Source organism: Agelaius phoeniceus, chromosome W (assembly GCF_051311805.1).
Source record: "Agelaius phoeniceus isolate bAgePho1 chromosome W, bAgePho1.hap1, whole genome shotgun sequence".
Classification (NCBI taxonomy): Eukaryota; Metazoa; Chordata; class Aves; order Passeriformes; family Icteridae; genus Agelaius; species Agelaius phoeniceus.
Genome location: NC_135301.1, coordinates 14,652,424 through 14,669,229, shown reverse-complemented (window position 1 = coordinate 14,669,229; position 16,806 = coordinate 14,652,424).

The following is a 16,806-nucleotide window of genomic DNA, read 5'->3' as shown; positions in this document are numbered from 1 at the left end:
CCACATCTGAAGAGGCCGAGCGAGGCCTGAGGCGCCAGCTGGGGCAGGCTGTGGGGGAAGGGAGTGCCCCACAGAGAAGTGGAACAAGAGGAGAAACGTGGGTGAGGACATTTATTGTGTTTAAAGGTGGTGATTTGTGTCGATTATGCACATTTTAACAGTGGCTAGACAAACTCGGGAGGTTCCTCTGCCCTAATAATTTGGACTTGATCCCTGGAATTTAACTGTGTGCTGTTATTTTGATTGTGTCCAGAGTGTGTGAGGACCAGAGAAAGCTGATGTGGGTAAATGCTGAAGTATTGTATGCTGTGTTGTGTTGAGGAAAGTGGGCACTTTGAGAGATACCCCCTTTCCCAGTGAGTTTGTGTAGTTCCTCCCCTGCATTGTGGCAATTTGATTCTTGGGATTGTATGGTTGTGTTTGTGGAGATTTTAGGATTTTGTTTGCAACAAGTGTAGCATTTTATGCAGAAGAACTACAGTATAGTGATTTATGTTTAACTGTAGTGAAATGAATTAAAGGAATTCCAGGAATTCCCCTCCCACAGCAATGCAAGCCCTGACTTGTGAATTTGAAATGTGGGGAGAGGGGGGGTGTCTGTGTTTGTGGGCATATCAGTTTTTGCTGTAACAGGCACAGCCTTTTGCAAGGCAGTAAAGTGACTGTCGGCAGAAACAATGCTTTAATTATATTGTGTGGGAAGAGAACTGGAAAAGACTGAGATTTTGTAAAACAGAGTTTAGATGGAGGAGACGAATTAGTTCATTTAGAGGAGCTTTACCAGACATCAGTTGGTAATATAGTAAGTCTGGACTGAAAACAGCCCGCCATAGAGGTTAAGTGATAAACGGAATAGCCTGTAGGCAATTCCCGGGACTTTTTGGTGCATTGAGAAGCTGGCACCTTGTGTGCAATGCAGAGTTTGTGAGAGGCACTGGTATTGCTGTTCTATGCCCCAAGTGTAAATTGAAGGTTCCTGATCAAGCCTGTTCAGAACCTGAGGGCTTGAAGCTTATGTGTGGAGGATCACATCTGATACCTGCCACCTGGAGGTCTGTGTGTGAGAAAAACTGAGAAAAGACACTGTAAGGCTTAGGTGGAAACAAGATAGTATAAGGAGAAGGAGATAATGAGAACTAAACAGAGGAAAGAGGTTTCCTGAGTAACTCCTTTGGGAGAGGCTCACTGGGAGAAAACTGCCAGTAGGGGCAGCTCAGAAAATAAAAAGATTTATAATACCTTATTGCAGTTAATGCTGTTTCAAGACTGGAAAGCAAATAAGATTGAGGTCTCATATGCTGATATGTTTTTCGCCTTAAAGAATCACCCAGAATGGCAGAGTAACTGTGGGTTCAGAGCTCCCTTTGACCTACTGGTGTTGGCTCTTGAAAAAGAAAACAAAGCAAAGAGAAGGCAAATCGAACGTGTTGTTCAGCATGCAGTGTAAGATAGCAATGTATGAAATCAGACAAAGTTTATCATGCTGAAACACAAAACGATTACAACTTGCAAAACGAAGTACGTATGATTTGTTAAAGGGTCCTCCTAAGGTAAGGGAGGATAAGGAAGACCTCCTGAAAAGGGAAAAGGACCCAGACTCCAAAGGTATACCCATTTGCACCCATCCCCCTCCTGACAGTCCAATTTCATTCAGAACTAGGAGGTAACAGACCCTTCTACGAGAGGCAGGGAGACCAGAAGAAAGGAAAATGGTGGCATTTTGGTTGATACAGGGGCTATATATACAGTTTTAAATAAAGCTTTAGTACCTGTGGAAAATGATTATGTTGTAGTGTGGGGAACAACTGGCCAGCCTGAGAAGGCATACTTTTGCAAACCTTTAAAGTAACATGTGTATTTACAAGTTTTTGTATGTGCCCAATTCACTAAACATTCTAAAATGAGGAGGTTACTCTGGAGGTAAGTGATCAAAAGTATATAAAAGTGTTAGGCTTAACAGTAACAGACATTGAAATTAAGAAGGAAATTAGTAAAGAGATATTAAGACAAGTATTTTCGGAGTTATGGGCCTCTGATATACCAGGGAGGGTGAAGAATGCCCCCCATAGTAATCAAGAGTAAGGAAGGGACACAACCACTGAGAATTAAGCAGTACCCCCTGAAAAAGAAGACATGGAAGTAATCAGCCCAATAATTGATAGTACAAGATTGAGGGCTGTCAATAAGATAACAAAGAATTTATATCCTGTGGTAGCAAAACCATATACTTTACTAACTTGTTTAACACCTGAGCTTACCTGGTTTACCGTTTTAAACCGGAAAGATGCCTTCTTTTGCCTCCCTATCCACGAAGCCAGCCAGAAAATTTTTTCATTCGAATGGGAAAGCCCTAAAAGTAGTCTCAAAGCACAGCTCACATGGTCCATGTGCCTCGAGGCTTCAAAAATTCCCCCACTCTGTTTGGAGAACAACTTGCCAAAATCCAGAGTCCTGGGAAGCTCCACAGGAAGAAGGAAGGCTATTGCAATACATGGATGATCTTCTAGTAACCACTCAGACAAGGGAAGTGTGTGTGGCCTGGATGGTAAGCCTTTCAAATTTCCTAGGACTCCAAGGATGCAGAATATCAAAGAAAAAGACACAGGTAGTGAAAGAGAAAGTAATCTACCTGGGGTACGGAGCGAGTGCCGAGCAGCGGACTTTAGGGCAGGGAAGCCATAAGCCAAACCCCAAAAGCCCAGACAACGAAGGAACTCCGAACCTTCTTAGGCACGGCAAGGTAGTGCCAGCTGTGAGTTTATAATTATAGACCGCTCGTCAGACCCCTCTATGCTCTTATTGCCAATGGAAACAGAGATCTCCAGTGGACAAAAGAAGCCACACGGGCCTTTCACCAGCTAAAGAGTGCCCTCATGTCAGAGCCCTGCTGCGGGTAGCAACCCCATAGGCATGGTAAGGTAGGGGCAAAAAGGCCATACTGGACCACTATTGTTCCTCAACTGTCTTTTAATACAAAAGAGACTGGAGGGCAAGAGCAAGTTGGCCTTTGTACTCACCACTAAGATACACCTACTATGGGTAGCAACCCCATAGGCAAGGTAGATGGCGTAAAAGCCATACCAGACCTCTGTGATGTCCTTTTGTTCATTCCAAATAAGTGTGTCTAGGGAAAATTTGGGATTTTTTCTCTCTTTCTCCAGCTCCCACTGTCCTTGCCCACATCAACAGATGCTAGTATGATTCATTCAAGAGAGATAAAAAAAAAATTTACATTATTTGTTCGAGCCAAATGACTTATAGAAAAGGAAAAGGGGGGGTTGTGAAAAATGAGTAATGAAATAGTTGACTCTCACAATTAAAGTGCAAATATTATGTATATGCTAAGAGAAGTTTTATAGATTTATACTTATGTTTCCCCTTTTTGCATTGTTCTCACGGGATGGCCGGGGAAGCTGGGGCATTTGGGAGGGTCAGCTCATTACTGTGGCAACATCTGACCTCCAATCAAGATGTCAGGAAGTGATCTCCTGTAGCAAACCCCATGGAGCTGGGTAAGGCTCCATGGAGAATTGAACAATAGGAACTGCTGAGACAGCAAAATAAGTTCCTGTCTCTCTGACCCCCGCCCCAAAGCTTATCTCTGTAACCCTATAGGCCACTATACCTAACCCTTACTATTGGTCAAGTTTGGATCCCCCTTAACCCTATAAAAGGGGCCTGTTTTAGCCCATTCGACAGAAGAGCTGTGGTTGGAACCTTCACGGCCTCCCTGCAATAAACCATCGCTGTGGAACCCCAAGGCACTCCTTCTCCTCTCTCGCCGTCTGCTGCAGCCTCAAGCCAAGGGCTACCTACCTAGCAAGCTAAGAGCTGAGATCCTAAGAGAGCTGATACCACTATAGAGCTGGCAATCACCAAGCTTGCTAAAGGGGGTAGCCTGCGGTGACGGCCTCGAGCTAGCCTAGCTTTCGGGCACCCTGTCTCCCTGAGGACTGGGCTCACGGGCCATCTTGCACTGCTTGATAATAAGTCCAGAATAGAGGCTTTATTATAGTCTCCACCACTGGACAGCAAAGGAGTAGATGGACAGAACTTTGGGAAGGGCCAAAGGGTTAAAAGGTGGAACATCCATTGTGTGGATGAGCACATGGTGGGAAACATGCTTTGCTCCTGGCGCCATAATATTTTCTCTATTCAGTCTTCTGTTGTATTTTTTATAAGGTTTTAATAAACCTTTTAAATTTTTTGAAGGTGAGTATCATATCGCACAAATGGGAGCACTCTGCCATGGGCAGGGATGCCTTCCTCTATCCCAGGGTGCTCCAGGCCCTGTCCAACATGACCTTTAACAATTCCAAGGATGAGGCAGCCACAACCTCCCTGGGCAACATCTACTCATTGTTTTTCTAGAAGTCTCTTTGTTTGCTGAGGCAGGGGGGACCCTCCCCTGAGGGCTGCCACAATGATCTGCCTCAGTGCAGCACACAAGCTCCTGAGCTCTGACTAGACCCTATCTGTACTAGGAGCACTGGTCCTGTTGTGGGCTGACAGCCAAGAGCCACACAGGAGCACACAGGCTTAGCTAGCAGAATATTTGAACACTACAATATTTAGCTGTTACTTCCTCTTTAGTAACTGAGATTAACAAGTAACAGCTAGTCTCTCCTGGAGAATCAGGGAGCTGGCTAGAACACCCAAGCTCTGCCCTGCTGCTCCACCTTGTCTTCCTCACTTTTCAGAATAACCAGAGAGCACAGACACGCCTGAGTGTCTCTAAGCAATGCCCTCACCCTGCTGTAGGGAGGGTAGAGGAGCAGAACTGAGTAAGCTCTTCCTTTCTTCACTTGTCTTCATTCTTTCTCCTTCTAGCTAATTAAGAGGGTGGGCCTTACTGAGGGGACCTGTAGTTTGCTATGGGGGGGTCTCCAGGGGGAAAGGGAAGATCCTCTCTTGTGGAAACCTCTGAATCCTTCCCCCTCAGGGAAATCCCCAGGGCCTTGCCTTGGAAGAATATACCATAGAGTTTTCCCCACCTAGGCTAAAAAGAGGACCTAGCCCATGGTGCTCTGCAGTACTACTGTCAATCTACATTAGATTGCTTCCCCCATTGGCCAGTTGACACTACCCACCCCAATTATTCATCCCTCATCCCCTCTACAGGTTGTTGTCCTTTGCCCTGCCCTTTGCACCGCCCTGTGCCCTCAGGTCATTGGTCCCTGACCCCATACTTAAGTCTGTGCAGACCACATGGTTTCGTCTTCGTCCCTGATCCCTTCGGCGTGCTTTGGAATAAACCTTCACTGGAATACATCATACAAAGATCCTTCTTGTCTTTCCTCTGCTGAGCTATCTGTGGTGTGTGTGTGTGCGTGTGTGTGTGTGTGTGTGCATGGACTTGAAATGACTGTTCTGGTGGCCTTACTCTGAGTGGCTTCTGAAGGAGACACTTCGAAGAAGGTTGCAGCATTTCTACCACCCTGCCATGCTGCAACACTCTCCCCTCTTCTCTTGCCCTCCTCTGGGCTGCTAAACCTCTGGGCTTTTCTTTGTCAAGCTTTTCATCTTGTAGTTGCTGAGGAGAAGAGGGTTAAGTGTCGGGAGGTTTGGACACAGATGCCTTTCTCTCCTTCAGTCCGAGATGACGGGCCTGTCTACTCCCACCCCAAGGGCACAAAAAGTGCTCTTTGAACTAAACCACAATGTCACACCCATGCTCCCCTCTTCTGTCCCCATCCTTGCCATGACATGGGAGACCCACAGGGGTGTCAGAGCCAAGAGAGCTCTGACAGGGTGCTGAACACGTGTGTACCAGTGTGTACAACTCTGCGTGCACATGTGTTTTTCTAGTGTGCCCAGATATAGGTGTGCATATCCTGCTTTGCACAGTGTGCATGTATACTAGTGTGCACAGCACTATTCACATAGATGCACTGAAGTATACCCACGATGTGTGCACTGCTGTTTACATGTGTGTTAAATCACATACTCTCAGGTGTGAGTGGGTCTGTGCACAGCTCTGTGCTTGAGTAAGCACAGGTTCTGCTAGTGTGAACATAGCTCTGTGTGAGACATGCATGTATTAATATGTATAACACTGCACACATTGGTGTGCTCAAAACACTATGTGCAAACAAGTCATACTTGTAGACACGTGTGCATCAGTAGAGACTACATAAGTGAGTGTCTGTGTAACACATGTATGTGGGTGTAACCAATTAAGAGTACACAAGTGTGTATTGCTAGCGGGTACTGTAGTGCACAAGAACTCTGTGCAAGTGAGCAAGTACCTGTGTGTATGTATACTAGCTCTGCACATGTTCCTGTGTGCATACACGAGCTAGGCATGCCCAGAGACATAGCTCTAGATACACAGCTCTGTACACCCGACTGCTGTCCCACCTAGAAAAGCAGATGGGTGTGTAAATATGTGTTTGTGTGTATGTCACTACCTAGCTCTACTAACTGAGGTAGCCCCTGGCTCTCTGTGTACACTCTGTTTTTGTAAAGAGAAAAAATATGCCTGTATGTAGAAGTTTGCCAAAAAGTTTATATAAGGTTATGTACAGTGTTTTCCATCAAATTTAATAATGTTTAAGTTTCCGTTAAATCCCTATAAACAGAGGTATCTATAATTTCTGTAATTCACTACTGTTCTAACTCACGTTCCCTAGGAACTGCTTCCATCAAAACAAGATACTAGGCCAAATACGAAACCTCTCTGTGATTGTAATACTTCTTAGACTGCACAGTTCCCTTGTGTCAGCAGTAGTAAGTTCAAATAATGAAACATATGAAGCAGTGCTATGTGCATTGTCTTTAGTTTAACCCCTCAGTGGGGAAGTCCCTTTCAGGCACTGCTAACCCGTGAATTGTCTGTGTGAACTGCAGAGTGGAAGTGGACTCATGTAAATAGAATTCAAAACCCTGTGAAAGAACCCAAAGAATGGACTAGAGATAACCGAAGAAGCTTGAAGATGTCCAAAAGTAGAATCTAGCTTTCATCAGCCAGCTTAAAGATTGTTTTAACTAACACTTTGGGTGAGGAGTTTGAACTGTATAGTTTATTGATGTAATTATCCTATTTTAATAGATAAGAATTACAAGCATCTGTTGAGGGAAGGTACACAAGGAACCATAAGGAGTATTGAGACAGTTTCCTTAAGAACCAACAAGTAAGGTAAAACAAAAAAAATATAGAGGGCAAGACTGGGTTGGCCCCTATGTTTGCCACCAAGATTATAGCCCTGCTGTGGGTAGCAACCCCGTAGGCATGGTGAGGTGGGAAGAAGAAAGACATACCAGACCTCTATCATTCCTCAGTTGTCTCTTAAGACAATGGACACTGTCATGGTTTAACACTGGCACAATGCCAGTGCCCCCATGAAGATACCTTCTCCCTGGTTTCTGCTGTGAGATGTGACCAGGAATAAGCAAAGCAGGCTCCTACTTAGGGAAAAAAGAACCAGAAACTTTATTAACTACTCTACAACTACAGATAAAATAAAACACACACATAGGGAAAATGAAAACCTCACAAATGCATTTCCTCCTCCCCCCACCAAATTTCCAACACAATACATTTGTTCCTCAAATCACCAACTCTCGGTCCAGCACCACCCTTCAAACAATCAATCCTCAGTTCATCAAGAGGAGAGGAGTCCTTCTTGTGCCATGGGCTTCCCCTGGAAACACAATCGAAGCCTCATGTGTTCCTGTGTCACTTGTGGCACTGCCCGGAGTACATCTGCCGTCGTGACTTCTTCCTTTTCATGTCCAGTGCTCTCACCACTGAACACGGACCAGAACTGCTTCTAGGGTTGTCTTTTAAGGATGCTCTGTCCCGATCCAAAAAAAGGCACAGTCTCTCCTTTGGGACACCTGTCCCCACAATCTCTCCTTTGGGACACCTGTCCCCCCCATATTTTTTCACCCCCTGGGGCTGAGGGGCATCAACACTGAACCCTCTTGGTTCTGAGGCCATTGCCTCCCCCTAGAATGCAGTCTCTGTATCACAAGGAACATGGTTCTGTCCATGGCTATACAAAAAGAGTCCAGCAAAAGCTACTCCATCATCTCTTCCCACTAGGATTCTTCTCTATTCTTCTACTATCTCTCGCTTGCCCAGACCTCTCTCACACTGGCCCATTTCCTTTTTCATCTTCCACTCTATCTTCTAGGAAAGGTCAATGTTCTGTAAAGTTCTCATTTTCCAAAAAGGGGTTAAAAGCTCCTACAAGCGGCCGGCTGAACCCCCCCCCCCCCCTTCTCTGTCCCAGCCGTGCTGCCGGCACAGGCCCATGTTTATCAAGCTTCAAGGTTACAGTCTCAGGCAGCGGCTCTTTCTCTCTCTCTCTGTCTCTCAGGGGGGCCTGCCCGATGGCTCCCGGTGTCTGTCTCTCTCTCTCTCTCTTCCACCCTTCCACCCCGGGGCTCAGGCCTACCTCTCTTGGCCACATGGCTTTTCCCCTCCCCCTGCCCAGCCAGCAGCTGGGCCGGGGGAGAGACCCAAACTCTTTCCTGCCGGAAACCCAAGAGGACCCTCCCAGGGGAGAGCTCTGCTTTTAACCCCGTGTTCTCAGAGGCGTGTCCATGTCCCAATGGCCAGGTTAAATGCCAATATTAAAGTCTGAATATCCATTGGCCAAAAACACAGCATCCCAAAAAACACATTTCCTGTCAAACCACCACAGACACTAAAGGGCAAGACTAAATAGGCTTCTGTAATCCCATATTGTCCAATTTTTCCTGTTCCCACTGTCCTCACTCACAGATGTTAGTATTTATTTTTTTGAGAAGTAAGGGTAAAGTATCTGAATCAAAAATAAGAGGTAATTATTTGAGCCATATGACTTATAGAAAAGGAAAAGGGGGGTTTTCTATAAATAAGTAATGTAATAGTTGGCTCTCACAATTGGGAGATGGCTATTATGTAGATGTATAGTAATGTTATTGTAATATGTCATTCCATAGTCCTCTTTCCCTCTCTGCCTTGTAATAGCCTTAGTAGTCAAGACATTTAGAGGAGGCTGGCTTGTTACCAGGAGGTGCAGCATAGCAACACCTGACCTCCAATCAAGATGTAAAAAGTAATCTCCACCAATGGATGGCAGAGAAAGAGTTGACTGACAAAACTTTTGGAGGGGCTAAGGATATAAAAGGCAGAGCATCCATTTTGTAGAGGAGACACAGGACTGGTAGTCATGGGGGGGCTTCCAGTGCTGTAATTTTTCCTTATTCAGTCCTTTGTTGTCATTTTTTGTTAAAGTTTAATAAAATTTTAAAAAGTGAGCAGTTGTTTCTCACAAAAGGAATGCAAGGATATCCTGATAAGGAGAGCTTCTTACCCTAAACAAGGTGGAAGGAATGCAAGGCCTGCAGAGCTGTTGAAGATAAGAGAAGCTCCTCAGACCCTAAACTGGCTTCAACCAGCCTTGTGGTTTGAACTGCAACCAAGAGACTAGAGGGCATACACAGCCAAGGAAAGGTGAAGAGTTCACATTGATGAAGACTCATTTGCCCTTCCTCTTGTGACCACCAAAAGACCACCAGAGAGCACTGCGCAAGCACAGAATGACTGCTAAGCTAATTATAAGGCAAAGCAGGGCTCGGCGGAGCAGGGAAATGAATATGCTCAGATCTATTCCAAAACTTGATGCATATGAAACATTTTGGAGAATAAAAAGTATTGTAGCAGCGAGCCCCTGAATGGGTAATAATTGGCATTGACTCCACGATTCCAGAAGGCTGATCAATCTCTTTATTTATACTATACTATACTATACCATACCATACTATTAAGAAAAACCCATCGCCATTGCAGACAGTCTGATACAGCTTTGACCCGATTGGTCAATTGAAATCCAAACTCCATCACCAGTGGCCAATTAAGAAATTACCCTTTAGTAAAGAAATCTACATAACACATTCCACATGTTCACAACAGCAGGTGCAGCAAGTGAAAATAAGAATTGTTTCTCATTCTTTTCTCTGAGCTTTCTCACAGCCTTTCCCAGCACAATGCCTGGGAAAGTTGTGCCTGCTGCTCTCTGTGGAGAAGGCTGCGGCCACAATTCACCCTTTTGTGTTTAAAGAAAAAAGGCGGTGTTTGTAGTCCTCTGTAGGGCCCTTTATAGAAAGGAGAACAAACACAGCTCAAGAGGTTCCCTTAGCAATTTGCTGGTTGTCAATCAAAACCTCAATCAGATGTTGACTTAGAATGATCAGGGAGATTCTTTACCTGTAGAATATCTATTTCGATCATATCATTAAAACAAGGTTTACAATATAAGAAAACCAAACAACAATGCAAAGAATGATCATTGTTTCGAAGTCCAAACAGCTGAGTTTCAGGAGAAGGTCCATTAGTTGGAGATGTTGATCTTTGACATCCCTGAATGTCCTTCTTGGTCCTGAAACAGAGAACAGCTGAAGACGGTTACTAACAACCATTAGAAATCAATCAGAGAATGCACATAATCAATAACACATGTGAGATTACACAAATATCAGTCACTATAGCACTGACTGCCATCCCAGAGTCTGCAACAGCTGATAAATCTCAACTCAGCAGAATTGGAAATCATGTCCGGATCATGATTTTCCAAACTCCCTTTGAAAGTAGGCTCAGCTGTCATATATATATGTGGTCAAATTGCCAAGCCAAAATTACTTGAATCCTTTGGATGCAGAAAACATCTGGGTTGATTGTCAATCATCCCCATCCAGGTAGAGTTAGGACCTAGCCACAGCCCAAGCTCTAATTGGATGGTTTGCAGAATTACCTTTTCTGTGTAACACTGCTATCAAATTCAGAGGTACTGAGAAAGTCTCTGGAATGACGTGACCACAGCCTTTAATTCAACCACTTAGGCCGAGGCTGGCTTGTGGCCTTCCAGCACATTGAGCTGTCAGTGAAGACGGTAGTTCTTTCCACCTTCTTTTTTTCTTCTTCTTCTTCAGAAGGCCAGCAGCGGAGGCGGGCCATAGGACCTGGCCCCGGTGGGCGGTCCAAGGGACCCAGACCTGGCCGTCGGGGCGGCGACACCCCCGCTGCCAAGGCCAGATTAATTCGGCTCGTTCCCTTCCCCCAGCTTTTCACTGGTATCATTTGGGGCCCCTGTGTCGTGAACGGCCGGAAGAAATGCCTCACACAATATGCGTGAATGGCAAATCCCAAAGTTTATTGAAAGCTCACACATATTTATATTGGTGTTAATGAAGCTTATACATATTGCAAAAGCTGAGCTCATTATTGGTTAAAGCACACTTAGATCAACCACACCTACTTCTATGCTCTAATGATTATTTTGTTTCTATGTTTGCATTCTTCTAGCTTCTCTACCTAGGATATCTACATTTTCTGGCAAGCGATTTTCTCCCCCGTCTTCTCGTTTCAGCGAAGGTCACTATGACCTTTGTCAGTGATTGGACACCGGTTACATAATGCCCAGCTTGTTTCCCCTATCCTTATCCAATGGTATCACATCGAAGTGGCCTTTCTCAGCTAGCTAATTATCCAAAAAGCTCTCTACACCCCTGGATCTGGGATCCCTGGGACAGCCCATGCCCATCCCCAGATGGGCGATTCACTCCCGCCTTCTCCTTCACTGCCCGCCCCCACCACGCTGCCAATGTCTCGGCATTACTCTGGCATTCCGCCCCTCCCCCGCCCCTCCCAGGCATGGACCAAGCCATAGCCTCTCGGGACCCCGCTCCTACCGCCCTGCGAACGAGAACAGGATGCACAGGGTGCCCCAAGGCACGGCAGGGAAGGCTTTTTCCCCAAAGGAATGTTGATCTTCAGATTTCACAGCACAGTCGGGCCGGCGCCCTGCTGCGAGGGCACGCCCCCACTGAGGGACAGGCTGTTGATGCTCAGTGCTGTCCGTGTTCCCGGGCAACCCGAGGGAAACAGCATGGGGCGGGGCAGCCGGGGGCGGCCAGGCGGGCTGAAGATCTTCAGTGCCATAGCTCGCATCCCGGATGGGAGCTGGGCCGGCTGGAGGTGGCAGAGCCGGCGGGGGGGGGCATCCCTGGCCGGTGCTGCGGGCGCCGCTGCTGATGAATCAGCTTCAGGCTGCGGCGCAGGAGGGCTGGATGTGCTCTCCAGCGTGGGGCTGCCGGCTGCTGTCGCGGAACCGGCTGCCTCCCTTGTCGGCAGCGGGGACGACTCCTCCCCCTCCTGCGGCGCGGGGGGAGGGGAATCCGGCAGCAGGGCTGATCCAAAGCTGCACGGCAGGGAGGAGGAGGAGGCGATGGTCCCCCGTGCGCTGGCGAAGGCAAAGAGGCAGGAGTGATCATGGCTCCGGTTGGAGAATTGCTGACCAAGAAAGTGGAGCCGCTGAAAGCTTCGGTCCTTCCTGCGCATGCGCCAGGAAGACAGGAGAGAGTTGCTCTGAGTGCTCTGTGGGCAATGCCAGGAAGGAGCCAGCGTTGGCTGTCTGTGAAAGGATCGGTCCCCAGCTGGCTGTGGCGGAGAGGCTGATGGCGACCCACCTGGGGCCAGGCTCTCCTCCATGTCCAAGTCAGACATGCCCACCAAGGTGGAATTACTTTCCAATGGGGTCCGGCCCCGTACTACTCTGGAGAGCACTGACCAGATCGATAGTAGTCGAGGTATTCTCGCACCTCGCCTGAGTTTCCCCAAAAGATAGAGACCCAGTGAGTCCCAGGCCCGCGGATCCAGGGTGGATTCCACATTCAAGGGGAAACCATGAACTTTTGCCCAACTGAAAAACCTGTAGAGAGCCTCTTCTGACACAGGGAGTCTGTCATGATGAATCAGAAATTTCCACACCTCAAGGGTGTCCTCTTCTAACATCTAAAATCAGACACCCAATTCTGCAGGCATCTCTTCCCAACTGCAAACCCACCCTGTGGAAGGGGCTAACAGCGGGCCTGTTAGCAAAAGGAGCGAGAAGAAGCTGAGAAGTAAGAAGAAGCTGATAAGGAGCTCTCTCCAAGGCTGTAACCAAGGAGACCAAGAGAGGAGGGATAGAAGAACTTTGCAGCTGGATGAAACATTTTTAGAAAGTTAATTAAGTCATTATAACTTCTCACCAATAGTATTATGTTGATTTATTGTGGCCAATAGTAAAGATAGAAGAAGGATAAACAATTGGAAAGTGTATAAAAATCAGCCATATTCAATAATAAAGTGTTGCCAACTGAGACTGCTTGTGGTCTCTGCTTTATGTCGTGACCTCCTCGACAGTGACACCACCCCAGGTCACAGGCAGTGCTATTGTTGGGAGATATGTTCCCTGCCCCAGCCTCTAGGCTATGGGGCCAAAACGCAGTCCCAAGAGATAAATCTTCTCCAGGAAGACGCAGGGAAAAGTCAGTGTTTACCTTTCCGAGGAAGCAAAAGGTGTCCAGTTATGAGCGGGCTGCGCAGGGTTCCGCAGGTCCCAGCAAGAGTCTGATGGCATCTCCCATCCCGCGACTCCACAAAGAGTTGCCGGACGTGATTTCTGTGAGGGTTCAGCAGACCCTCCTGTGTTCAGCCTCAGCTGCAAACTCGGCCAGATCCATTAGGGTCCTGTTTCTTCAGCCTAGACTGCATTCAGCATCCGGGTTCACCCCTTATCGTACCAGTGAGCCCCCAAACAGGGAATAATTAGCATTGACTCCATGATTCCAGAAGGCTGATCAATTGCTTTTTGTACTATACTATATTATACTAATAAGAAAAAAACCCATCACCCTTGCAGACAGTCTGATACAGCTTTGACCAGATTGGTCAATCAAATCCAAACACCATCACCAGTGGCCAATTAAGAAATCACCCTTTGGTAAACAAATCTCCATAACACATTCCACATGTGCATAACAACAGGTGCAGCAAGTGAAGATAAGAATTGTTTCACATTCTTTTCTCTGAGCTTTCTCACAGCTTCCTAGGAAAATCCTGGGAGAGCTATGTCTCTCTCTGTTCAGACAATATGTGATTATCACAGTATGTCCAAAAAGGTGACAGAGGAGTCCTTTTACTTTATTCAAATAAAGGGAGAGGCCATGGGGCATTCCCCTGGGGTGTCTCAAATTTTTGGAGGATGCAGCCTCCGTTTTATCCTAATTTCCCTGACGCATTTCCCTTCTCTCTTTCCCCATTGGCTGAGGTACTTGAGAGGTACAGACTTCCAGATATGCCTGATACTGAAGATTTCCCTCTAATGTATAACCCTCCCTTTTAATTTTTAATTCTTATGGAATTTAGGGGTTTTCCCCATTGTTTCTTTAATCTTTCAATGTCAAATTTCATCTATCAGCAAACCTACAGTTTAATTGTAAAAGCAAATATCGTTTTCCATTCATCCATCAGTGGAATCCTTCCCATTGTTTTTTTTCTCTCTCAGTGCTAGTTTTATCTACCAGCAGACCCACAGCTTGTTTGTAAAGACAAATCCGTCATTCCTCTCACTGGGGACATAGCTGCTATTTTGTAAACCTCATGCATTGAAATCTGACAACATCCATCTTGCCATTTTACTCCTAAAAAATGGAATTTCCTGTTCAAGTCCCTTAACCACACTTTATTTTATGGTAGAATTGGCCTTCGGAAGGATCTGGATTATCTTCTCCACTTTCTCAAAAACTTCCTCCACTGCTCCGCTGTGTTCCCCACATGATGATGTCATCAATGTATTCCAAGTGTTCTAGAGCCTCACCATTTTCCAGTGCAATCTAGATCAGTTCTGGGCAAATAGTGGGGCTGTGTTTCCCTCCCTGGGGCAGTTGGTTCCACATGTACTGCACACCTCTCCAGGTGAAAGCAAACTGTGGCCTGCACTCTGCTGCTAAGGGAATGGAGAAAAATGCCTTACCATTGTCAATGGTGGCACCACTTTGCTGCCTTGGACTTCAGTTCATACTGAAGCTCCAGCATGTCCAGTACAGCAGCACTCAGTGGTAGTGCAACTTCATTCAGGCTGTGATAGTCCACTGTCAGTCACCATTCTCCATTGGGCTTACACACAGTCCATACAGGACTATTGGAGGGTGAGCGAGTCTTGCTGACCACTCCCTGGCTCTCCCATTCAGGAATCATCTCATGGATCGGGATCACCAAGTCCTGGTTGGTGCGATATTGTGGATGGTGCACTGTTGTGGTAGCAGTTGGTACCTGTTTTTCTTCAATCCTCAGCAGTCCCATAGCAGAAGGGTCCTCTAAGAGACTGGAAAGATATTCAGTTGTCTAATTTCCTCTGTCTCCACAGCAGCTATCCCAAAAGCCCAATAATGTCCTTTTGAGTCTTTGGAACACCCTCTCCTGAGGTAATCTATGTCAAGGATCCACAGGGCCTCTGGGCCAGTCACAATGGGATGTTTCTGCCACTCATTCCCAGTCAGGTTCACTTCAGCTTCCAGTACAGCCACCTGTTGGGATCCCCATCGCCCCAGAAATAGAGATGGGTTCTTCCCCTACATATCTTGATGGCATCAGGGTACATTGTGCGCTGCTGTGAACTAAAGTCTTATACTCTTGTGGATCTAATATTCCAGGGCATCAGATCCACTCTGATGCCTTGAGAAGCTACCTAGAACAGAGGCTAGATAGTGTTAAAGGAATAAAATAGGTATTTATTAAAAGGCCTTCAAAAGATACACCTTGGGCAGTACAAGAGCTCAGACGAGGCTACACCCAAGATGGACGATGGGATACACCTTTTCACACTTTTATAAGTTTTGGTTCATTTGCATATTGAGGTTAATTGTCCAATTACAGCTTCAGGTTATGAAGTCACATTTTCCCAGTTGCTCCCCCCAATTTGCTGTTGTTTATACTTTTTGGGCCTGAAGCTGCAACGGTGTCCAGTGTCCTTGGTTCTCGGGCTGGAAAAGGATTGTTTTGTCTAACTTAACTGTGAAGAGAACTTGCTAACACTCTATATGAAGTTCAGAGTTATATAATAATGCAGTACCGAATCTGGAAAATATGAAAGCTAAAACTTAAGGCATTGACACAGTCCAATAAATTTGATTATTCCTTTCCTCCACCTGGCCAGACGCAGGGCCCCTCTAGTTCTGGTCATGTTACTCATTGCTCACTCCTTGTAAATATGAACTGGGGGTCCCTTCAAGAGGATCAGAGGCAACATCAGACCTATTCTGCCTGAGGGCTTTCCCACTGAAAACTGGTGTGGCATTTATCCTTGAAGAGTTTCCTGCGGTAGTCGCTCCTTCTCTCAACTCATGCACCTGTGCTGCTAGGGCAGGGGTGGGTTTTCCATCCCACTTCCTCATGTCTTCTCCATGTTCATGCAGGTAAAACCACAGATTACCTTGTGGAGCATATTCTCTCTCTCAAGCTGGGGGGCATTGTAAGGCCCCAGAACTCACTCAACGAGCACCCTAAAAGTGCTTATATTTTTATTTATATACCCCGAGTTAGACACACGGGAGAAATACTGACAAGATATTCTCAAGCGGTCAAAACAACAAAAATTTACTGGCAAAATTTAGAAAATCAGAGAACTTAGGCAAAAGCTTACAGCAACATTCAATCAACATGAAACTTTCCAAAGAGCATTAACTTAGCCTATTCAACTTAAAGATCTCCAAGCCCATCTGTATTCAAGTTACTTAAACTTAAAGAAGAGGGAATTAGAAGAAGAAAGAGAAAGGGAGAAAGATATAAGAAATATAGAAAAGAACAAATATCCCTTCCACTCCTAGTTCCAGCGATGTTCAGTTCATAGAAATTCCAAGAGGAGGTAGGGTCAAGACATGTGATCTCCTCATGCTTTGACTTAAGTACCATTTGGCTTTCCTTGGCCCTTCCCCCAGGTGGGACTTGTGGTCATCTGGCTACTCTGGGGCTAGATTGGAGCTCCAGGGATGTTG